Here is a 25,860-nt window from a genome sequence, read left to right as displayed (position 1 = left end):
CTCCTTCACCTAAAGTCATTGGAATCTTATCTTCTCTTATTGACGACATTAAAGATCTCAGTGAAGATGCTCTCGAACTTCCTAAATCAATTAAATTATTTAAGAAAAACGGTCTCTACTATTTCAAAGACCGGATTTACGTGCCTCCATCCTTCAGAATTAAAGTACTCGAATTTATTCATGATTCTCCTCTGGCAGGTCATCCAGGTATAAAGAAGACCCTTGAATTGTCCAAAAGATACTATTGGTGGCCTCGTCAAGACCAAACTATTGAATCTTATGTCAAATCTTGTTCTGTATGCCAAAGATCAAAACATGTCCATCATCAACCATTTGGTCAATTATTGAATTTACCAATTCCTGAACGACCTTGGCAATCCATCTCTATGGATTTCTTGGTAGAATTACCTCCTTCTCATCATCACACTACCATTTTAGTGGTGGTAGACCGTTTCACGAAAATGTCTCATTTCATTCCTTTAAAGAAGTTACCTTCGTCCTCTGAACTTTCGAAAACATTTCTTGACAACATAGTTAAACTTCACGGACTGCCAGACGAAATCATTTCAGACCGAGGAACTCAATTTACCTCCAAATTCTGGACTGCTTTATGTGCCACTCTTCATATCCAACGTAAACTATCATCTGCATATCATCCTCAAACAGATGGACAAACTGAAAGAGTCAACCAATGCTTAGAACAATATCTACGATGTTATTGCTCTCACTTACAAGACGATTGGATAACTTGGTTACCTATGGCAGAATTCGCATACAATAACTCTTTTCATACCAGCAGTAAAATGACTCCATTTCTATCCAATTATGGATTTCATCCTTCCTCATTTCCTGCTCAGACAAGTTCTTCATCTAATCTCTCCGATTCGAATCAAATCTCTCATATGTCCTCTTTATTCAAAAAATTGCATGACAATCTTGAATTGGCCTCCTCCACTCAAAAGAAGTTTTTTGATACAAAACGACAACCTTCACCTTCTTATCAAATCGGTGATCTTGTCTGGCTTTCCTCAAAGAACATTTCTACAAACCGTCCATCAAAGAAGTTAAGTTCTCTTTTCCTTGGTCCTTTTCCAATACTATCGATTATCAACCGTAATGTTGTTAAATTGAAACTTCCACCTACTTTAAAGCTACATCCTGTTTTTCATGTGTCATTGCTGAAGCCTCATCATCCTGACCCTTTCCAAAGGAATGTCACTACTTCTCCTGACCCTATACTGGTCCAGGGTGAAGAAGAATACGAGATTCAAAGTATACTGGATTCAAGGATCCATCGTGGCTCCTTACAATACCTCATCAGATGGAAAGGATATGGAGTTGATGAAGATACATGGGAAAACTCCTCTGACGTTCATGCTGACAAATTAGTTTCCAAGTTTCACAAACGCTACCCTTCTAAGCCAAGTCAATAGCACCCAGAGGTTGCTCATTAAGGAGGGGATACTGTCATGCCTTAATTATATTATCCCCTTACTTCCTGGTTCCACGGAGCTTAGCCACACCCCTTCATGACCCGGTCTCCCTATTTAATCTGACCGCACCAGCTGATCGACGCTGGATTAATGAACTACGTTCTGTACTCACGAACCGGCTGCAACTTAGTTGTGAAAACCTGCTGTTACCGGACCGGAATAGAAGACTTCAAGTTCCCTTCGCCTCTCCTCATCCACGGCTAAAGCTGAACTCTATCCATGCAGGATAATCTGCCTCTGAGGAATCTCGGGAACCAGTGTTCTATAAGCCGGAAGCTAAGTAAAACTTCTCTGATAAACGTTGCATCTAAAGCTGTTATTTCCTGTCTCCAAAGTCCTTCGTTAAAGCCAACCGTTACAGCTAACTTCAACACATACTTGTCTCAGTTAGCAGCATCTATCTTTCTTCAGTTAAAGTCTATGGAACAGCTATTGTAACTTCTTATCATCTAATTAATTAATACTACTAAAGGACTCTTGCTGCTTCAGTTCCGTTTACTCCTTAAAGCTACAGTGCATATAACTGTGGACTTCATTTATCGTTTAATACTTAATGCTACAGTACCTGTATATTGGAATTAAAGTCAATACCAATTACTCCTAATAAATATTCGAACTATAAGAAATCTGCAGTTGTGTTCCTTCATATGAAATGTTTAAACGTGACATGGCGGCAGGCGGGTGAGTGGTATCTTGAGAGGTGCCTGAAGCTAAGCTGGAGGAGGATGGTGCGTCAAGGTTCCGAGCGGAGGCTGTACAAGATTGGGTGTCCTGTGTTAGCCAGTCAACTATGTCCTCAGAACTTTTCAAGTTCAGGGTACGTGGCTTCTGAAAACTGGGCATTATTCTAGGGCAAAAGGGAATCACAGCACCACGACCACGACGGCCCCTGCGGGGTGGCCTGCCTCTGCCTGTCATTTTTTGGGGGATTAGTGGTACTATGCGTGCAAGCTACTGTGAGACCAGATATGATTGGCAATGTGAACTGTAACAGTTCTGCAGAGCACACACTGTAGGCTTGACACACCCGCTTGAAGACAAGTAACTGCTATTCAATCTATAACAGTGAAAAATAAATTTTGGTTTTAAAAGCACGCTATAGAGACACCAGATATGATTGGCAATGTGCACTGGAACAGTTCTGCAGAGCACACGCTGAAGGAAGGCCTGACAGAGCCGCTTGAAGGACACTGACTGTCTGCTATTAGCTTACACTGGAAACCTTTTTTCTTTGTAAAAGCACGCTAAAGAGACACCAGATATGATTGGCAACTGTCAAAGCACGCTGGCACAGGTCTGCAGAGCACACGCTGAAGTAGGCCTGACACCCAGACGCTTGCAGACAACTAACTGCTCTTCTATTACAGTGAAAAAAAATGATTTCTTTAAAATCTAAAGCTTAAGCTATTGTTAAAACAGATATGAGTGGTGGCACTGACTGTGCAAATGGGCAAGGCATCCAACCTGACACAGAAGCTGGCAGGCAGGCAACTGCTCTTCTATTACAGTGAAAAAAAATGATTTCTTTAAAATCTAAAGCTTAAGCTATTGTTAAAACAGATATGAGTGGTGGCACTGACTGTGCAAATGGGCAAGGCATCCAACCTGACACAGAAGCTGGCAGGCAGGCAACTGCTCTTCTATTACAGTGAAAAAAAATGATTTCTTTAAAATCTAAAGCTTAAGCTATTGTTAAAACAGATATGAGTGGTGGCACTGGGCAAGTAGGCACAGTATCCAATGTGAACCTCACACAGAAGCTGGCAGGCAGGCAACTGCTCTTCTATTACAATGAAAACAAATTATTTATTTAAAATCTAAAGCTTAACCAATTGTTAAAATAGATATGAGTGGTGGCACTGGGCAAGTAGGTACAGTATCCAATGTGAACCTCACACAGAAGCTGGCAGGCAGGCAACTGCTCTTCTATTACAGTGGAAACAAAATTTTGGTTGTAAAAGCACGCTATAGAGACACCAGATATGAGTGGCAACTGTCAAAGTACGCTGGCAGGGTTGTGCAGGGCACACGCTGAAGGAAGGCCTGACAGAGCCGCTTGAAGGACACTGACTGGCTGCTATTAGCTTACACTGGAAACCTTTTTTCTTTGTAAAAGCACGCTAAAGAGACACCAGATATGATTGGCAACTGTCAAAGCACGCTGGCACAGGTCTGCAGAGCACACGCTGAAGTAGGCCTGACACCCAGACGCTTGCAGACAACTAACTGATCTTCTATTACAGTGAAAAAAAATGATTTCTTTAAAATCTAAAGCTTAAGCTATTGTTAAAACAGATATGAGTGGTGGCACTGACTGTGCAAATGGGCAAGGCATCCAACCTGACACAGAAGCTGGCAGGCAGGCAACTGCTCTTCTATTACAGTGAAAAAAAATGATTTCTTTAAAATCTAAAGCTTAAGCTATTGTTAAAACAGATATGAGTGGTGGCACTGGGCAAGTAGGCACAGTATCCAATGTGAACCTCACACAGAAGCTGGCAGGCAGGCAACTGCTCTTCTATTACAATGAAAACAAATTATTTATTTAAAATCTAAAGCTTAACCAATTGTTAAAATAGATATGAGTGGTGGCACTGGGCAAGTAGGTACAGTATCCAATGTGAACCTCACACAGAAGCTGGCAGGCAGGCAACTGCTCTTCTATTACAGTGGAAACAAAATTTTGGTTGTAAAAGCACGCTATAGAGACACCAGATATGAGTGGCAACTGTCAAAGTACGCTGGCAGGGTTGTGCAGGGTACACGCTGAAGGAAGGCCTGACAGAGCCGCTTGAAGGACACTGACTGGCTGCTATTAGCTTACACTGGAAACCTTTTTTCTTTGTAAAAGCACGCTAAAGAGACACCAGATATGATTGGCAACTGTCAAAGCACGCTGGCACAGGTCTGCAGAGCACACGCTGAAGTAGGCCTGACACCCAGACGCTTGCAGACAACTAACTGATCTTCTATTACAGTGAAAAAAATGATTTCTTTAAAATCTAAAGCTTAAGCTATTGTTAAAACAGATATGAGTGGTGGCACTGACTGTGCAAATGGGCAAGGCATCCAACCTGACACAGAAGCTGGCAGGCAGGCAACTGCTCTTCTATTACAGTGAAAAAAAAATATTTCTTTAAAATCTAATGCTTAAGCTATTGTTAAAACAGATATGAGTGGTGGCACTGACTGTGCAAATGGGCAAGGCATCCAACCTGACACAGAAGCTGGCAGGCAGGCAACTGCTCTTCTATTACAGTGAAAAAAAATGATTTCTTTAAAATCTAAAGCTTAAGCTATTGTTAAAACAGATATGAGTGGTGGCACTGGGCAAGTAGGCACAGTATCCAATGTGAACCTCACACAGAAGCTGGCAGGCAGGCACCTGCAATTACATTACACAGGGAAAAAAAAAAAAAAGCAGCCTGATGTTATAGCCCTAAAAAGGGCTTTTTGGGGTGCTGTCCTTACAGCAGAGATCAGATGAGTCCTTCAGGATTGTAGTGGACACTGAATACCCTAGCCTAGCTATCAATTTCCCTATCTAATCAGCAGCAGCTAAACTTTCCCTCCTCTCACTAAGCATGCAGCTTCAGAATGAATCGAAAATGGATGCTGGGAGGGAGGTTGGAGGGTGTGGAAGGGAGGGAGTGCTGCTGATTGGCTGGAATGTGTCTGCTGACCGAGAGGCAGAAGGTCAAAGTTTGCTCAATGATGACGAATAGGGGGCGGATCGAACTGCGCATGTGTCCGCCCGCCGCGGCGAACGCGAACACGCTAAGTTCGCCGGGAACTGTTCGCCGGCGGACAGTTCGGTACATCACTAATTGTGATATTCTATGTTGTAATAAGGCGATTGTTGATTGAATAAATTATTTTGACATACATCCTTTTTGCCCGCTTTATTTACAGGTCTACCAATACGTCAGTTTCGGCACACCACAACCGAATGTTGTATACCTCTACAGGAATGATAAGATATCAATACAAATACGGCTTTATTGTCCCTAGCACAAATGTGAAGGCGGAGCCTGGAGTTGTAGGAGGGGCTAGTGCTGATATATGAACTCTCCATCAGCACTAGACTCCTCCTCGGCATCACTCCGTTTCTTGTCCCTCCCACCACTCCCCCTTTTAAATTACTTATTTTATTCTAATTACCTTCCTTGGTGGGCTCACTTTATTTACAGGTCTACCAATACGTAGGTTTCGGCACACCATAACCGAATGTTGTATACCTCAACAGATATGATAAGGTATCAATACAAATACGGATTTATTGTCCCGAGCACAAATATATATATATTGGCTTACAGAGGACTTAAAGCTTGAAGGGTGTTAAAGTGGTTGCATAAGGAGTGTTTAGGATTGTTGACGTTAGGATTTGATTTGGATTACATGTTTTTTTAGCATTAGGACACATTGACTACTTAGTGTCTAAGAAGGATTAAAATAAAGAGTGAGGGGATAAATGTGAGACAAATGGCAGGGTTTGTTTAGTTTTTAGGAGGGTTTACATTTAGAATATTTAGTTTATAGGCATTGTGAGTTTGTAGATATATTTGTAAAGATGATTGACAATAAAGTTGCAGGTACATTTAGAGTGTAAAGTTCAGTGATATCATATGATTGATAGGAGAGTAGCAGGCTTTAATTCACTGTGTGAATCACTCTATCAGTGGATCCTGGTGCTTATTTCTTAGGATCTGCTTGACCCATTGTCCTTGTTAAATGTAACTTTGCCCTTGAACTTCTTGTCCATAAGATTAAAACTGACCCGTATTACAGAGCATGCGTTAATGTGATGGAATTTTTTTTTTTTTTTAGAGAAGCAGGTATAATCAGCTAATTGCAAATATGGCTTCAGTGACAAAACAATACTAAATCAAAGGTCGTCAAATTACTTAATTAAAGGAACACAACAAACTGAAGTGGCTATGGTGCTTGGAGTGTCCCTTTATAAACATGACAAGGCAGGCAAAAATCAGTCTGGATATAACACAGTCAGAAGAATATAGTAAAGGTCTGACTTTGCCTTAAATCTTTAGGAGTTTAATATATCTCTCAGAGACTGGTGATGATATATGGCTATAATAACACACCAAAAATGCACTTTTATTTAAAGTGTTTGGAATGTTGTCCATTTTGCTTGCCCTTCAATCCCCATGATCCCACTACAATTGCAAGCTCATTATTAGAAGCATGGATAATAACTGGATAATTCACTGAGCTAGGAGCAAGTGTTTTGCTTTTCACAACACAATCGGAGATTACCACTCATACTGCTGTTATCATCTGATATTTTCACTCTTATAATTTGTTGTAGCCATTTCCTTTTTTTAGTGTGAGAACTAGCTCAAAGCATACACCATATAATAAGCATGTCCTGTTTGTTAGGGTACAAATAAACATATACTGTTAGCTCTTCAGGAGGGAATGTATGCAGTTTATTTGACTTGGGTTAGTCACAACACACCCTCTAATTCAATTAAAAAAATTGTTCTATAATAAGTGCAAAAATAAACACTGGATTGTACGCTAATCCCGTAGCTACTTAACTATAATAATAGATGTTAAAGTGGAACCATCAATGAAAAAAATTACTTTTGCTATTCAGTAGTTTGGTACGGAAATATTTAGACACTGACACAATGTTCATAATTTTGGCTCTGTGCGCCATCACAATGGATTTAATATGAAACAACCAAGTTGCAAGTGCAAGTTTTCAGCTTTAATTCAAGTGGTTTAACAAAAATATTGTACAAAACGTTTAGGAATTGCAACACTTTTGCACAGTCCCCTTATTTCAGGGGCTCAAACGTAACTAAATGAACACATTCATAAATAATATGTTACATTTTTAATACTTTGTCGAGAATTTTTGAATGACTGCCTGAAAACCTAAACAAATATGCCGGATACGGCTGGACAAATCTACAAAGGAACATAAAAGAATATATAGTGTAATGCAGTTAGCACATACGGTTATGCGCTATAAATGAATGCACTCACAAGATTGCGTAGAATAAAGTGCTCACAGGGTGCCTCCCCTGATGTTGTGGGGGCTAGTGGTCGCCCTTTCACTGCAAGGTATCTGGTAGTACACAGGACTTCGAGATGAGTGAGGATAAAAAAAACATCTGTTTAAAAGGTGAACAATCACCATCAGCAAAAAAGAAAAGAAAAGTGATTGGTCCTACGCTTTTTATTTCCATTAGGAACTTCCTCAGGGACCGCAATAATAATAAAATAAATCAAAATATTACAACATGTGAAAAAAACATATCCTACTCCCCCCAATACACAGTCCCTTTAAATAGGGCTACTCCCTGTGGATCCGTTGGTGTTTCCGACCTTCTATGACCTCATTGGTGTAGGGACAGAATCTCCTCAGCTGTTCATGATCTCTGCAGCTTCATCCCAATCAAAACTAGCGCGTTCGGGTAAACCGGAACCGGAAGTGGAAGTGGTTCAACACTTCCGTGTTCCAAATGCGTTCCACATGCGTTCCACTTGCATCTCACTTTCGTTCCATTTCTGTTATGCTTGAGTTGGAGGGTACATCACCCTTTCCCACATATCATTAATAGGCAAAGAAAAGTAATAGTGTATATATATATCTACTAAATTCTGTAAATATCATATTGAAATGCAGAGTACATAACATATATCTTTGCTCTGTGATCTAATGTACATCGTATTCAGATCTGCTTTATAAACCGACTGCCTGAAGTCTGGAACACATGCACATTACCAAACACTGGGTGTCCTCCATTGTGATGCTTTTACCAGGCCTTTACTGCAGCAGTCTTTAGTTGTTGTTTGTTCGTGGGTCTTTCTGCTATAAGTTTTGTCTTCAACAGTGAAACGCATGCTCGATCGGATTGAATTCAGGTGATATATTCCACTTCTTTGCCTTAAAAAAAACAAAACCTCCTGAGTTGCTTTCGTAGTATGTTTTGGATCGTTGTCCATCTGTAAAGTGAAGCTCTGTCCAATCAACTTTGCTGAAATTGGCTGAATCTGAGCAGACAAAATAAAACCTTATACACTTCAGAATTCATCCGGTGATTCTGTCTTCTGTCACATCATCAATAAACACTAGTGACTCAGTGCCATTGGAAGTCTTGCATGCCAGTGGCGTACACATGACCCATGGGGCCCCGGTGCGAAAATTGATCCGTGGGCACCCCCGCCACACTTACTCTGCGCGGGCCGGGGCCGCAACACATGGCGGCGGGCACCAGGTCGCAGGGGTTGCAGGGCTGCGACCCCTGCGACCGCGGTATGTACGCCAGTGCATGCAGATGCACACACACTTAAATGACCACTACAGACACCCAGATCACATCAGCTCAATGAAGTGGTCTGGGTGTCAGGTCCCTCTAGTTTTAACACTGCAGCTGAAAGCTGCTATGTTTCACTGAGGGTTAATCAAGCCTCTAGTGGCTGTCTCACTGACACCCGCTAGAGGAGCTTCCGCGATTCTAAGACACTGAACGTCCATAGGAAAGCATTAAGTAATGCTTTCCTATGGGCGGTTGGAATGCGTGCACGGCTCTTGCTGTTCATGCGCATTCGGAGTTGAGAGGTGGAGGGATCCTCAGCGCCAAGGGAGTCAGGGGCTGGAGAAAGGTAAGTGCTGAAGACACACACACACTCTCACAAAAAGACGCATACACACTAGCTAACAGACACACACATTTACTGACAGAGACACACTCAGCGACAGACATACATACACACTCACTTACAAAACATACATTCTCACTGACAAACACATACTCAGTAACAGACATCAAACAGACTAACACACACACAAACACACTCAGTAACAGACACACACAGTAACACACTCACTGACACTCACTAGCAGACACACACTCAACAGACACACTCACTGACACTCACTAGCAGACATTAACACACACACTAACACTCACTCACACTAACACACACACTAACACACTAACAATCACACTTACACACTAACACTCACACTTACATTCACACTCACAGTAACACTAACACACATACTAACACTCACACGTTTTTTTTTTTTAAATTTAATCCCCCCAGCCTCCTTACCTTTTGGAGTGCTGAGGGGATTCCCTGGGGTCCAGTGGTGCTGCTGGGCTCCTGGGCGGCCGGTCACCCCCTGAGTGCTTCCTCTTCAGCTCCCTCGCGCGCCACGTAGGGATGCCGGCGCCAGAAGATGACGTAATCTTCTGGCTCCGGTATCAATGCGGTGCGCGAGGGAGCTGAAGAGGAAGCACTCAGGGGAGAGTGCTCCCTCGTGCGCCCGCAGGACCGGCCGTGGGGTGACACCAGGGCCAGCCTCGGGGGGCCCGGAGGTGGACGGCTCCTGGGCCCCCCAGGAGAAGAGGCTGGCCACAGTTCGTACATACTGGGTCGCAGGGGCGGCCCCCTGCGACCCTGGTATGTACGCCACTGATGCATGCCCATGCCATCACACTGCCTCCACCGTGTGGGTGATGTGGTATGGTTTGGATCATGAGCCGTTCCCAGCCTTTTCCATTGTTTTTTTTTTTGCCCATCATTCTAGTAGAGGTTTCATCTGTCCAAAGAATCCTGTTCCAGAACTAGGCTGGCTTTTTATAGATGTTTTTTGGCAAAGTCTAGTCTGACCTTTCTATTTTTGAGGCTTATGAATAGTTACACCTTGTAGAGAACCCTCTGTATTTGCTCCTTGTTAAGTCTTCTCTTTATGGTAGACTTGGATAATGATATACCTAGCTCCTGAAGAGTGTTCCTCACTTGGTTGAATGTTCTGAAGTGGTCTTTCTTTACCATGGAAAGGATCCTACAATCATCCACCACTGTTTTCCATAGACGTCTAGGCCTTTTTGTATAATTTGTGGCATTAGGCACTCTTTAACTGGTTCAAATACCTGTCCCTAGCAGAACTACTAGTCCCTCTATCCCATTTTTTTATTTTCTAATTTAAATCTCCAATAATTAAGTGTTACCCAGAGGTGCAGCTTTTGTACTCTTCTCTAACAGCTGTTCTTCCTCATCAATATAAACACAGGTGGTTTATAACATATTCTAACCAATAAGTTTTCCCCCCACCTCCAAGCAGGTATCTACCCATAAGGCTTCCACATTTTCCTTGTCACATACCAATTACTTAATATTTGGCTTTAATGCATGCACGGCGTACAAATAAACCCTGCCACCTCAGTCATTTTTCATAGCCTTCCTAAATAATTTGTAGCTAGTTAACTTCCCAGCCATGTGTTACCTTTACATCTATTATACCATATTGCTTAAAGCATGTTATTGCCTCTAGGTCCGCCATTTTGTTATTTATACTCCTTGCTTTAGTAAGCATACATTTAATATTATCATGAGTCACTTGTACAGTATGTCAATTTTTTTTACAATTACATACCTCCTCTGTTCTGATATTGCCCCTCCCACACCTCCACTCCTCTTGCACTGAGCTAAATCTTATCTCCTTTCTTTTGTGTCTTTGTTTAATAGACTTATGTGTCCCTCCTCACCACTGCCACTAGTTCAAAATCTCCTCCAGCCCTCTAGACATCCTGTCCCCCCAGAACAGCAGACCGTCTTCCTTTTAGATACAATCCTCCGCCTTTTCTGATAAGTCAGCGTTTACACTGCTAAGCCTACAGGGACATGCTATAAACATCAGAACCACAACATTAAGTTGTAGTGGTTCTGATGGATATAGTGTCCCTTTAAGTGTTACATTTTTAAAACTGTAGTTTAAAATATTTTTTTTTATAAGATTGTATTTCTTTAATGCTTAGTTTTTATTTTCATAAAAATGTTAATTATTTTTCCCTTTAGCTCTATAAAATGGAGGAGGATATGCTCTTATTTCAACATGCGTTGAAGAGAAAATCGGCGCCAGTTGTAGCGCTACATAAGCAACCAAGACAGAGGGGTGAAAGAACATTTAGGAACCATATCAGTTTCCTTTACATGTAAAAGGTGATAATCAAAGTTTTAACGTTTCTTATAAATCCAATGTTTAGAGTTTTATTAAAAATGTATATATTTAAAAAAATATACATCTTTACATTAAATATTTGTTGTTTTTTTATTTTATTCTTTGATAATCCTGTTATCTGGAAAACTGAATTACCTTGCATTCTATATTAATAAAAACATATAAAACAAAAAATGTGCTAAACATACCAACATATTATGACACACACACATGCTTATGCGCATGGAAGAAGGCTGTTCTTATACTGAGAGTCAATGGAGGTGGTGTTTGAGAGAGGTTAGAAATTGTCAGTGTGTACTTTGTATATGTATGTATCAGTGTGTGCTTTTGTGTGTGTGTACACCATCACACACCCCTGGGGTCAGTGACCGCGATCTGCTAAGTCTGATCGCAGTGACAGGCTGTCACTGCGATCTCAAAGCACTCTGATCGCAGTGACAGCCTGTCACTGCGATCAGTGTTACATGTGTCAGCCTATTGGCTGACACATGTAACTGGCACAGTGATCCCCCTGCAGATTGGAAGGGGGGAGTGCTTGTACCACCCAGGCACTCCCCCCTGTGGTCAATTACCCAATCTGCAGGAGGTGATCACAGTGACAGGCAGTCACTGTGATCACTGATCCTGTGTGTCAGCCAGTGATGTGAAATCACTGGCTGACACTGTCTCTGCCCCCTGTCCTGTAAAAAAAATAAAATATTAGTTCAAAAAATAAATTTAAAAAATTTACAGTTACAAATAAAATATACTTAGATCATATGTATTATATATATATATGATCTAAGTATATATATATATACACATACACACACACACACACATTTACACATACACGACGTGTATTTAAATATTAATAAATATATATATATATATTAATATCAAATTACACGTAGACTGATACTGATTAAATATATATATAATTATTGTTATATATATATTTATATATAATATAAAATATATATATATGTAAATACGTAAAAAAATAAAATTAAAAAAATATTTAAAAATAAATAATAAAAAAATATATAGATGTGTGTTATTTCGTTCTAACTGTATTGTGATAATATATATATATTTATATCAAAATACACGTAGAACAAAATAATATATATATCATAATATATATATCTATATACATAAATATATACGTATATATACCTATATATCAATAAAAATATTTTAAAAAAATTATATATATATATACGTATATATACACATAACAAAACAAAATAATCCTGCACTCCACAATCCAAATGTATATGCCCGGTGCTTGTCCAGCGAAATACAAAAAGTGAAAAAAAGATAGCACTCCCAGGACTTGTAAATAAAAATAAAACTTAACTTTTAATCAATCAGCAAGAGGTCGACGTTTCAGTCTGTTAACCACAGACTTTCATCAGGACTAATGCAAAACACCATAAAATGACATATATATACAATAAATACATATTGGTAATCAACTTACCCACCACCAAACCAATTACGTCTCCCTGTCAGCTCCGGCTGGGTTTGCCGCGGGTTCCGCCGACGTCAGTGCGTGCGTCGCGATGACGTCATTACACGGCGCCGGCGTCATCACACCACGTGACCACCTGCCCGTCGGCATCATGGGGAGTGTTGTCATGGAAATAGACTCCATGGCAACCAAATAAAAACAACGGTGAACGGCTGAAACGGCATTTAGAAGAACACTTAAATAACATTACTTAATCTAGATACGTAAGTGTAACCACTATCCCCATATAGCAGGGGGATTTAAGGCTTTTAACAATTATAGTTCTAGGCAGAACAATATCATAGATAAACCTCTAAAGGGGCAGAACACTGAAGGGACGAATTTTGTAGGAAGCCCAAAGAGAATTACAAATTAAATGAACGGGCCCATAGTACTGGTATATAGAAAAAACCCTTACTTCCAGTAAAGTGTATACAAAATATACAATCACAGAGCCATCAGGGCCTGCTAGTCAAATAGCCTGTCATGGTGACCCAGCAAATTTAGCGACTAAGAAAACAATTAAACCAAACAATGTCCAAAGTAATTGGACTAAGGTATGAAAATCTATAAGGAGACTGAGTAGTGGGCCCAACTGTATATTAACCAGGACGCCAGGGTGTACCTACTAGGTGGCTTACAGGAATAATTCTTAAATGACCAGATAAGGAACAACAAATTGGGGAAAAAATATAGATGAATAGTATCAGTAAAGAACACATGTGGAGAACCCCCTATGTGGATGGGTCCCCGTGCCAATGTACTAACTATACTGGTCAATGGTGCATACAGACACATAGAAGTATGAAAAAGTATGAAAAATATAGAAATATGAAGCAAATGACCATCCTCAAAACTGGACAACCAGGGAGGTAGCTTAGCCCCAAGGGCGGGCCCCCAACACCTATGCCAGTATATATCAGGTCATCCAAAGTATTGGATTATAAGAACACAGACAACGAATATTTGTCATTCAGTCCAAGAGGGTGGACTGTTTGTAGTGTCCTTATCCAGAACAATTCTCTTTGTAGGAGCATCCTTTTTCGATCACCTCCCCTCCTAGGTGCAGGGACATGATCAATAGCCATGAGCTTCATAGATGGCAAATTGTGGCCAAGTTCAAGAAAGGGCTTCGCTACCGGTAACTCCGACTTCTGGTCCCTATATGCTGTTCTGATGCTGGACCTATGGTTTCGGATACGTTCCCTCAGGGGCAAGTCCGTTTTCCCAATGTACGTTAAACCACACGGACACATGAGTTTATATATCACGAAATCGCTGGTGCATGTTAGTCGATGTTGGATGCGAAAGCTGGTTCCCGTATGTGGATGTGTGAACGTCTTTCCGGGAATCATGTGTCCACAAGTCACACATCCTAGACAGCGATAGCATCCCAGATTCTGTGGAGTACTACCCTTCGTATAGCAGTGAACTGGATCGGTGTTCACTAGCAGATCCCTCAGATTTTTGTTCCTCTTGTAGCAAAACATAGGAGGATTCTGGAATATTGGAGGTAATGTCACATCATTGCTGAGTGTTCTCCAATTTGCCTCAATGATTTGTTTAAATTTGAGTGATGATGTTGTAAACGTGGTGGGGAAGATCAATCTGTCGGTCTTTGCCTTTGGAGCAGGAGTGTCAATTGTAGCCAACCCTCGGTCAAGTGCCTTCTGTAAAATCTGGCATGTATATCCACGTTGTCGAAACTTCTCCCACATTAACCCTAACTGTTCTTGGGCTCTTATTGGATCTGAGTTGTTCCTCAGGACACGCAAGAACTGCGAGTAGGGTAGAGAGTTTTTTAATGAACCAGGGTGGAAGCTATTGGCCTGAAGTATAGTATTTCGGTCCGTCGGCTTAGAGTATAGAGTATAAGCCAGCCTCATCCCCTCACGTAGTACTCTGATGTCCAGGAAATCAACGGATGCCTCATCCATCACCGCTGTTAGTTTAATGTTACTGGTGCTTATATTGATGGATTGGACCATCTCTTTGGCCTCGGCTATAGAACCAGTAACCAACATAAAAATATTGTCGATATACCTTGCATACTTCAGGATACGGTCATGATAAGGTTCCAGAATATGTCTGGTTTCAAATTCAAACATGTAACCGTTGGCATACATGGGTGCCATGGCTGCACCCATGGATGTACCAGCAATTTGTCTGTACCACTCCGTCTCGAACCTGAAGTAATTCTGGGACAGGACTATTTCCAAGAGCTCCAACGTGTACTCTATAGGAGGTCCTATATAGTGCGTGGATTGCGATAATATCGATCTCATAGCATCTATTCCCTCTTGATGGGGTATCACGGTGTATAGACTTGACACGTCACACGTCAATAGAAAAACCGGTTCAGAAGGTAATATTGTCTCGGATAATAATTTTACGAAACTCGGGGTGTCCTTTATACAGGTTGGAAGATGTTCAATGGGTTCTTTAAACAAGAAATCCAGCCATTTTGCCAGAGGTTCCAGAACTCCCCCAATCGCCGAAACTATAGGGCGGCCTGGAGGTTTGTCCAAGTTTTTATGGACTTTGGGCAATGAATAAATCACAGGAGTCCTTGGTGAAGTTGCTTGGAGATATTGGTAAAGTTCCATAGAGATATAATTGGAGCGAAGCCCTCTTGATAGACATTCTTCAATCTGGTTGATGACTAGATCTGTAGGGTCCTTTGATAATTTGGCATATGTGTTGTGGTCCGACAATTGTGAAAGAATTTCAGAGCGGTAGTCGCAATAATTCTAGATGACAATGCCTCCCCCTTTGTCGGCCGGACGGATGATAATCTCCTTATCAGCAGACAAGGATTTGATGATGGCTCGTTCATTCTTAGTGCAGTTAGAATGATGAGGAAGCTTGTGTTTCAAATGGTCAGACGACTCCTTCTGTACTGAGCGTAAGAAGGACTTAATAGATATTTGGTTGGGCATAGGGTCGAATGTGCTCTTCATTCTAAATTTGTTAATAGGGTTCGTTGTATCCATAGTTTTGGTCTTAAAAAAATCTTTCAATCTTAACGACCGACCAAATTTATAAAGTTCAACTTCCCAATCTAAGGGTTTAGCTCCAGAAGTGGGGACAAATGATAAGCCTTTACTGAGCATACTGGTTTCTTCTGGTGTCAGAGCTCTAGAAGATAGATTGAAGATTGGGGCTATCTCTGTTGACGGGGTGGCCGCCCTCTTGCCCCAGAAGGTACGCCCCCTCTGGCCACGTCTTGTGATGTACCTCCGCCTGATGTTCTGTGTCTGCTCTGGTACCGTGTCCGTATAGATGGTTCCTCTGCTGATGCCCTGTCTAAAAAAGATTGTGCAGTACTTGATGAGCTATCAGTTCTCCGTGTTGTAAAAGAATCATGCGGTAGTTCAGACTCAGAGGTGGATTCTCCTGAAGTTCTATCTATTGTGAACTGTCTAGGTTTACGGATGGGTCTGCGTTTCTTAATAAAGTACGGTGTATCCGACTTTCCACTGAGCCATCTATATACACGATGCTCCTTATAATCAGCTGTCACCCTCTCCTGTTTTTCTCTTTTGAATCTCACCAAATCAGTCTTGTAATTCTTGATGTTGTCCTCCAGTTTTAATAAGGTAGTTGCCGATTCCGGTGCTGATAGTAGTACCGCCTGTCTTGTTTCTAATTCAGAGATCTTTCTCCTAATTTGGATAAGATCCTCCCTAACGTCCTCAATAATAATGAGCATAAGATCTAGTGAACATTTATTGAGAACGGAGATCCAGCGTTTACAGACCTGTGGCTTCAATCTACCGATGGTAGGAATGTTTTTAACCCGAAAACCTCGTGGAATCTGTAGCTTGCGATGGTATTCAGACAAGAAGAGCCCATGCAGGTCCAAATCAGTCTCTCGTTTTCTAAGTCTTAATAGCTCAAAGTATATGTCCCTTAGAGACGTGGTATTGGGCAAATCAGATGTAGATGTTGCCCACCGTATCCTATCTGCATCCTCCTCACTGTACTGCCATGTTTCCGCCTGTTCGACTAAACCACCAGCCAATGTAAAAAAATCTTCCATAGATGAAAAAATGTGGGATAATAGATTGAATCCAATATATACAATTATATACAAGTACTCACAAAGGTACCAAAATGTGGTTTTCCAAAAAAGCAGTTAAATGTAAATTCAGGAGTGATTCAAACTCCAAAGTCAGGGTGCATAGAAGGCTGGCTCCTGCCACTGAGCCATACATACAACAAAACAAAATAATCCTGCACTCCACAATCCAAATGTATATGCCCGGTGCTTGTCCAGCGAAATACAAAAAGTGAAAAAAAGATAGCACTCCCAGGACTTGTAAATAAAAATAAAACTTAACTTTTAATCAATCAGCAAGAGGTCGACGTTTCAGTCTGTTAACCACAGACTTTCATCAGGACTAATGCAAAACACCATAAAATGACATATATATACAATAAATACATATTGGTAATCAACTTACCCACCACCAAACCAATTACGTCTCCCTGTCAGCTCCGGCTGGGTTTGCCGCGGGTTCCGCCGACGTCAGTGCGTGCGTCGCGATGACGTCATTACACGGCGCCGGCGTCATCACACAACGTGACCACCTGCCCGTCGGCATCATGGGGAGTGTTGTCATGGAAATAGACTTCATCTATATTTTTTCCCCAATTTGTTGTTCCTTATCTGGTCATTTAAGAATTATTCCTGTAAGCCACCTAGTAGGTACACCCTGGCGTCCTGGTTAATATACAGTTGGGCCCACTACTCAGTCTCCTTATAGATTTTCATACCTTAGTCCAATTACTTTGGACATTGTTTGGTTTAATTGTTTTCTTAGTCGCTAAATTTGCTGGGTCACAATGACAGGCTATTTGACTAGCAGGCCCTGATGGCTCTGTGATTGTATATTTTGTATACACTTTACTGGAAGTAAGGGTTTTTTCTATATACCAGTACTATGGGCCCGTTCATTTAATTTGTAATTCTCTTTGGGCTTCCTACAAAATTCGTCCCTTCAGTGTTCTGCCCCTTTAGAGGTTTATCTATGATATTGTTCTGCCTAGAACTATAATTGTTAAAAGCCTTAAATCCCCCTGCTCTATGAGGATAGTGGTTACACTTACGTATCTAGATTAAGTAATGTTATTTAAGTGTTCTTCTAAATGCCGTTTCAGCCGTTCACCGTTGTTTTTATTTGGTTGCCATGGAGTCTATTTCCATGACAACACTCCCCATGATGCCGACGGGCAGGTGGTCACGTGGTGTGATGACGCCGGCGCCGTGTAATGACGTCATCGCGACGCACGCACTGACGTCGGCGGAACCCGCGGCAAACCCAGCCGGAGCTGACAGGGAGACGTAATTGGTTTGGTTGATTACCAATATGTATTTATTGTATATATATGTCATTTTATGGTGTTTTGCATTAGTCCTGATGAAAGTCTGTGGTTAACAGACTGAAACGTCGACCTCTTGCTGATTGATTAAAAGTTAAGTTTTATTTTTATTTACAAGTCCTGGGAGTGCTATCTTTTTTTCACTTTTTATATATACACATATGTATATATATACATATATTAATTCTACACATATATTTATGTAATAATTTTACATAATTAGGTATCCTAATTAATTACAATTAGCGGGACCTGCCTGACAACCCATGCCGAAAGTATAGGGAATTTAATTTGCTAGCACTATATTTAACCCTATAACTTTCCAAGACACCATAAAACCTGTACATGGGGGGTACTGTTTTACTCGGGAGACTTTGCTGAACACAAATATTAGTGTTTCAAAACAGTAAAATGTATTACAACCATGATATCGCCAGTAAAAGTGACGTTTTCTGCATTTTTCACGCACAAACAGCACTTACACGGACGATATTATTGCTGCAATACTTTTTACTGTTTTGAAATACAAATATTTGTGTTGAGCGAAGTCTCCCGAGTACAACAGTACCCCACATGTACAGGTTTTATGGTGTTTTCAAATGTTACAGCGTCAAATATAAGGCTTGTGTTTCATTTTTTTCACATTAAAATTCGCCAGATTGCTTACGTTGCCTTTGTGACCCTATGGTAGCCCAAGAATGAAAATTACCCCTATGATGGCATACCATTTTCAATAGTAGACAACCCAAGGTATTGCAAATGGGGTTTGTCCAGACTTTTTTAGTAGCCACTTAGTCACAAACACTGGCCAAAATTGGCGTTTTTTGCATTTTTCACACACAAACAAATACTAACGCTAACTTTGGCCAGTGTTTGTGACCAAATGGCTACTAAAAAAGACTGGACATACCCCATTTGCAATACCTTGGGTTGTCTACTATTGCAAATGGTATGCCATTATGGGTGTAAATTTCATTCCTGGGCTACTATACAGTCTCAAAGGCAACGTAACCAATCTGGCGAATTTCAATTTCAAATGTAACACGCTATATTTGACCCTGTAACTTCCCAAAACACCATAAAACCTGTACATAGGGGGTACTGTTTTACATGTGAGACATCGCTGAATACAAATATGTGTATTGTATTGCAGTAAAAGCAAACAGTATTTTGACATCCACAGTTAAAATGTCACATAGAACTAAAAAAAATTAAAAAAATCTTTTTTTCTCCCATTTTTTTATATATTTTTTATATTAAATTATGTTTAATACCTAAATATTTGATGTTATATGAAAGCCCTGTTTCCCCTGAATAAAATGATATATAATAAGGGGGGATGCATTTCATATGAAAGAGGTGAATTACGGTTGGACAGACATATAGCGCAAATGCCAGGTTTTGTTTACGTTTTGTTCTGTTCACAACTTGTACATTTGGCTGCGGTGTTAAGGGGTTAAACAAAACACATTTGTGTTTTTCAAAGGATCAACGATTTTATTTTTTTATTGCAAAACAAAAAGTAACATTATTTTATATCAATAAAGAATTACTTTTCTGTATGGAAAAATAAAATGTAACTGGAAGGATATTACAGTCGATCTAGAGACTATTTACATTTAAGGTTTATATCATTTATATGTCTAGCAGATTTGTGTATTCATTTTCGATGGAATTGCAAGTACCAAATTAGAGAGCTACCAACTAAACAGCTGAAAGACCACAATTACAAAAAGGACGTCCAGCCGTTTAGAGGATAGCGCCCTAATTTGCTATCCTGTATGTACCACGATTTGTAGAGTTATTGTTTTATCATATTTGATAATACGGGGCATTGTGAGAAAAATTACATTGGCACCAGTTTTCTATTTGTATGTATTAAACGCTTAATACATTTTTAAAGTTACACCCCACAGATAATCCAGAAATTGTTACATGGTCACGTACTTTTCAAACACCTAATAGATATGGAGTATAAAAGTCAGAGCCTCCAAATCGGGATTTGGACACCAGAGAGGATAATAAATACTCATTCGCGTAAGTACATTCAGGTGAGGACATGTGAATTTGTATAATACATCTGATTACATCATCTATAGATGTCTGTGTACAATAATGCATTAATCAAGACTGATCAAAATCTCGGACATCTCAAAATTACCATTACAAGTTTTTCATTTAGTTTTTGTTGTTATTAACATGTTTTAGAAATGTGTATATTTGAAACATGAACATGAAACATGAACATGAAGTTGAAACATGAACATGAAGTTGCGCTGAGTACCAAAAAGTTCAGTGACGCCTAATTTTGTCACTGCAGATGTTTGTGCACTACATTTCCCAAGATGCAGTGCCAAGCTATGGTTTAAATTTTCTCGGGTCTACTCTATTTTTATCTTTTTGATTAGACTTGGTTCTAATGTAGAACAAGAAGATGCAAATATTGCAGATAGCACCATGTAAGCAATTCCTGGGGATTTACCAGCTAATCCCGTGCATGCAATTATATTATATAAGCCCAATGTAGCAATGCACGTTTGACTTATTCATGTTTACTCTTAGTTTGTCCCTCTAAGCACCATGTCAATTCTGCATTCTTGTAAAGTTTGCTGTGCAGATAGTACCCTGCACGTTAACTCAAAGTCCAGATAACCTTACAGCTGCAATGATTTGCGAAAATCCCTACGCCTACAAAACTGGCTCCAGGATGATGTCAAAAGATGCATTTTATCATCAAAGATCCATCCAACTAGTGTGTGCAATGTGCACCTCACTCCTTTTATGTACTTGCTGCTGTGCAAGGGTTAGTCAACACATTAACCCATTTAGCGAAATTTAACTATTACTACTTGCGAAAAACTAACTTAATTATACTTGTTAAATAGACAATATTAAATTTAACGAGGCTTGGGCTGGCCATTGGGCAAATACAGCTGAGCCATAATGATCACAGGCCGAGTACCACTGGGGAAATCAGATCATCTAAAGCATCTAAGAGCAAAGATTATATAAACTATTAGACCAGGGCAAGTTAGAATAAAGACAAAGAAGGGAGATGGAAGTCAAGATATTGGGATGATAGGGATACAGCATAGGAAAGAGAGGGAGAAAAGAAGACAATTAAAGGATTTGGAGGATGCATACATACCATGGGATTGTGGGATAGAATATAGGGTAAGAGGCAGAAACAAAATGACATTGGAAAGGAAGAGTAATAAGATAAAATGAGAAGGGAGAGGGCAAGAGGGCACAAATTACTTTGGATAGAAAATTAGGTGGGAGTAGAAAAAAGATGGCATGAGATGAAATGGGGCAGATTGTAAGATAAACTGATGTATGTATAATGTTGACATTACAGAAGAAGGTGTATAAAATATCATGAGATAGAGAGGGGAAAACCCCCCATTAAATAGGGTGATAGTATTAATCCAGCACTATTAAACTACAGCAAAAGAATAATAAAATGCAACTTTTAAAGTGACACACTAGCATAGACATCCCCAGGAAATTTTCCGGGGGGGGGGGGGCATAATTGTAATGACATCCATGCTTGGTCCCTTTTTGACAGTGTCATGAAGGGGAGGAGCATAGTCATTATCACATAAAGCCAGGGTGAATAGCGTTTTCACAACTATGGTGTCAGGAATACATGTTTGTAATCCTGACACTATAGTGTTCCTTTAAGAAAATTAAAGGAACATTCTGGTCACCATAACAACTTCATCTAAATGAAAATGCTATGATGCCAGGAAACCCCTGTGTGCTCTCTTTCCTTTAACCCCTTAAGGACCAAACTTCTGGAATAAAACGGAATCATGACATGTCACACATGTCATGTGTCCTTAAGGGGTTAAGGGGTTAAGCTGCTCTCACATGGTTTAAACCCAAAGGCTTCCTGCTGCTCCAGATCTCCAGGTCACTCAGTGGTATTCGGCTTCTGAAACGGAGTGTCAGGAAGTGCAGATTGACGTCAGGCATGTGTGCTGCAGATTGGCTTGAGTGGTCAGCTGACGCTCTAAGCCAATTGCTAGTTCCCGGTTCATAGAAATGTTTTACTTTTTATGAATGGGGAGCTACTGATTGGCTTAGAGTGCCGCCAGCTGACCAATCTTGCCAATCAGCGACACCCTTACCCAGCGGTGCTTCCGGACACTCTTTAAATAAAAGTGAACACATTAACACTGATTTTTTTTTTACCTGGGGAGATGAGAAGGTTCAAAGTATCCCTGCCAGGCCCAGGTACCAAAGCCTTATGATGTGGGGTCCAGAATAAAGTGGAGGGTTCACTTCCCTTGTCCTTCCTGCTCCAATCTCCTTTTCTTCTCCTTCATTTGAAACAGTCTTCTTTTTCTTTTGACCCTGTCTTCTCTCCTCCTTGGCTCCTACTGCTCCTTTACCTTTCTGCTACTTTCTGCTTATTTTGCGCCCTTCTGCTCCTTTCTCTTTCTGATTCTCTTTCTGATCCCTTTCTGATCCCTCTCTGCTCCTTATCCTACTTTACCTTTGTGCACCTTCTGATTCTTTCTGCTCCTTTACGTTTGTACTCCTTCTTTCCCTTTCTGCTCTTTGCAGACCCTTCCTGCTCCTTGCTGCCCCTTCCTGCTCCTTGCTGCCCCTTCCTGCTCCTTGCAGACCCTTACTGCTCCTTGCTGCCCCTTGCAGACCCTTACTGCTCCTTGCTGCCCCTTGCAGATCCTCCCTGCTCCTTGCTGCCCCTTCCTGCTCCTTGTAGACCCTTCCTGCTCCTTGCTGACCCTTCCTGCTCATTTTTGCTCCTTCTCCTACTTTACGTTTGTCCTCTTCTGCCCCTTCCAAGTCATTGCTGACCCTTTCTGCTCCTTGATGTCCCTTTCTGCTAATTTCTGTTCTTTCTCCTACTTTACCTTTGTGCTCCTTCTGTCCCTTACTGCTCCTTGCTGCCCTTTCCAGCTCCTTGCTGACCCTTTCTGCTCCTTCTACTTTACCTTTGTGCTGCTTTACCTTCCAGCTCCTTGATGACCCTTTCTGCTTCTTGCTGACCCTTCCTGCTCCTTGCTGACCCTTCCTGCTCCTTGCTGACCCTTCCTGCTCCTTGCTGACCTTTCCTTCTCCTGCTTCTTGCTGCCTCTTCCTGCTCCTTGCTGCCCCTTCCTGCTAATTTCTGTTCCTTTGTGCTCCTTCTCCAACTTTACCTTTTGTGCTCCTTGCTGTCCCTTTCTGCTCCTTGATTTCCCTTCCTCTTACTTCACCTTCCTGCTCCTTTCTGACTCTTCCTGTAGGCTGTTTCCCCCATCCCTCACTTACCTGATCTATAGACTGCCTCCCCCATCCCTCCCTTACCTGATCTGTAGGTGGATACCCCCATCTCTAACTTGCCTGATCTGTAGGTGGATCCCCCCATCTCTCACTTACCTGATCTATAGGCTGTCTCTCCCCCCCATCCCTCACTTACCTGATCTATAGGCTTTCTCTCCCCCATCCCATACTTACCTGATCTAAAGGCTGTCTCCCCCCCCAACCATCTCTAACTTACCTGATCTGTAATTGGATCCCCCATCTCTCACTTACCTGATCTGTATGCTGCACCCCTCTCACTTACCTGATCTGTATGCTGCACCCCTCTCACTTCCCTGATCTGTAGGCTATCCCCCATGCCTCACTTCCCTGATCTATAGGCTTCCCCACCATGCCTCACTTCCCTGATCTATAGGCTGCACCCCTGTGCCTCACTTCACTGATCTATAGGCTAGCCCCCATGCCTCACTTCCCTGATCTATAGTCTGCCCCCATGCCTCACTGCCCTGATTTATAGGCTGCACCCCATGCCTCACTTCCCTGATCTATAGACTGTCCCCCATGCCTCACTTCCCTGATCTATAGGCTACACCCCATGTCTCACTTCCCTGATCTATAGGCTGCCCCCCAAGCCTCACTTTCCTGATCTATAGGCTGCCCCCCCATACCTCACTTCCCTGATCTGTAGGCTGCCTCCCCATCCCTCACTTACCTGATCTGTAGGCTGTCCCCCCATCCCACACTTACCTGAACTTTAGATAAAAAAGAGAGAGGTTGGCGCACACAATGGATAGTTTTGAACAATCTGTAATAAATATAACAGAACCTTCATAGGGCAACATATATAGGAAAATGATCAAATATACGTATAACTGGAAAAACTCACAATTTGGAGAGCCATATAAGTCGGCTCTCTACTGTAATAGCAGGTAAGTAGTTCCAGAACGACAAATAGCCACAGTGGTGGTGGTCCCCCGGGAAAAAAGAAGCTTCAACTCCACCTCTATCTTAGCTTACTAGTCTCCTTCTCAAATGGGAGGTAATAAAATTGAAAAACGTTCTGGTCACTAAGGGGTTAAGCAAATTAGATGGTGTCCGCTTTTAGTGTCAATGAAACTGTTAGTATCAATGTTTTTTTTTTTTTTTTTAAAGTGTTTGTCTTAAATATTTTTTTTGTACAAAATAGGGTCAGATCTAAAAAAATTATATCTGTTACACCTATCTTTAGAGTAAAAAGTAACGATAGGTGATTTTGATTCACAAATTTGAAAAAAAATATTTAAAATATCAACAGGGTCGAGCCAACTAATTAAAATATTGTCTATATAGCACCTCCATAGCACCAAGTTTGCACCGCATGGATTTTTTTCTCAAATGGTTAATTTTTCCCTATAATCCATAAACACGTTTTCATAGTCGGGTGCGACCTTGGTGCCCATGGCATTTCCCTTGATCTTCAGAGAGAATTCATAATTAAAACCCCAAAATGAATTGAAAAGTTTCAAGTAAAAATATACTAACATTTAGCTCGACATCGGCATCATTTTTGTTTTTACAGCTTGTATACCCAAATTGTGGTCGATGACAGTATAAAGGGATGTAACATCCAAGGTAGCCCATATAAAATTGTCTTCCCACTCAATTGAATCTAGTTCTTGGATGAAATGTTTTGTGTCTTTAAGGTAATACAATGCCTTTTGAGCCTATTTTCTGTAGGTAAAAGTCAATGAATTCTGACAGTTTAGAAGTGATAGAGTCTATGTCACTTATTATTGGCCTGCCTGGAGGTTTGTCTTTTGACTTATGGATCTTTGGCAGGAAACTCAGAAAAATACCAGCTTTTTTTGCATCATTTAATAATTGTTTGAGTTCTGTATTAAAACCTCGGTTTGGGTTCTTTTGCAATTTTAAATAAGTTTGTTGGTCTCCTAGTATCTTATATACCTCTGCCAGATAGTCATCTGTTGTCATGATATATTTTCTAGTTTTAAGGTTCCTCAAAGTTTTACTCTCTACCTGGGATTAATCGTTATATTTCTCCTTTTGTTGATCAGACTTTTACCTAATATCTCAAAGTCTCTAGTTATCATCTGATTTAAGGCTGTAATTTGGCTACCTTTATCATTAGGAAAAAAATTTAATTTGGGCCTACATCTTGAGCCACTACTGTGTCTATCGATCTGCAAATTATTTTGAAGATTTGACATAGTTTT

General features: G+C 40.8%; 2 protein-coding genes across 3 annotated transcripts in view; one reads left to right on the top strand and one right to left on the bottom strand.

Moving 5' to 3' along the window:
• The window catches only part of STAC2 (SH3 and cysteine rich domain 2), a 553,559-nt gene that overhangs the window by 240,227 nt on the left and 287,472 nt on the right, over positions 1 to 25,860 (bottom strand). The window lies entirely within an intron of this gene.
• LOC134565807 (BPI fold-containing family B member 2-like) overlaps positions 20,378 to 25,860 on the top strand; it is a 49,194-nt gene continuing 43,711 nt past the window's right edge. Inside the window, exon 1 of one of the 2 annotated variants that reach the window (XM_063425465.1) lies at positions 20,378 to 20,410. The gene's annotated coding sequence lies outside the window, so the exon portion shown is untranslated. Of the gene's footprint in view, positions 20,425 to 25,860 lie in introns of both variants that reach the window. The other variant, XM_063425464.1, reaches the window with a different exon arrangement.

This window comes from Pelobates fuscus, chromosome 6 (assembly GCF_036172605.1).
Source record: "Pelobates fuscus isolate aPelFus1 chromosome 6, aPelFus1.pri, whole genome shotgun sequence".
NCBI classification, from domain to species: Eukaryota; Metazoa; Chordata; class Amphibia; order Anura; family Pelobatidae; genus Pelobates; species Pelobates fuscus.
This window is presented reverse-complemented; position numbering and strand designations above follow the sequence as displayed.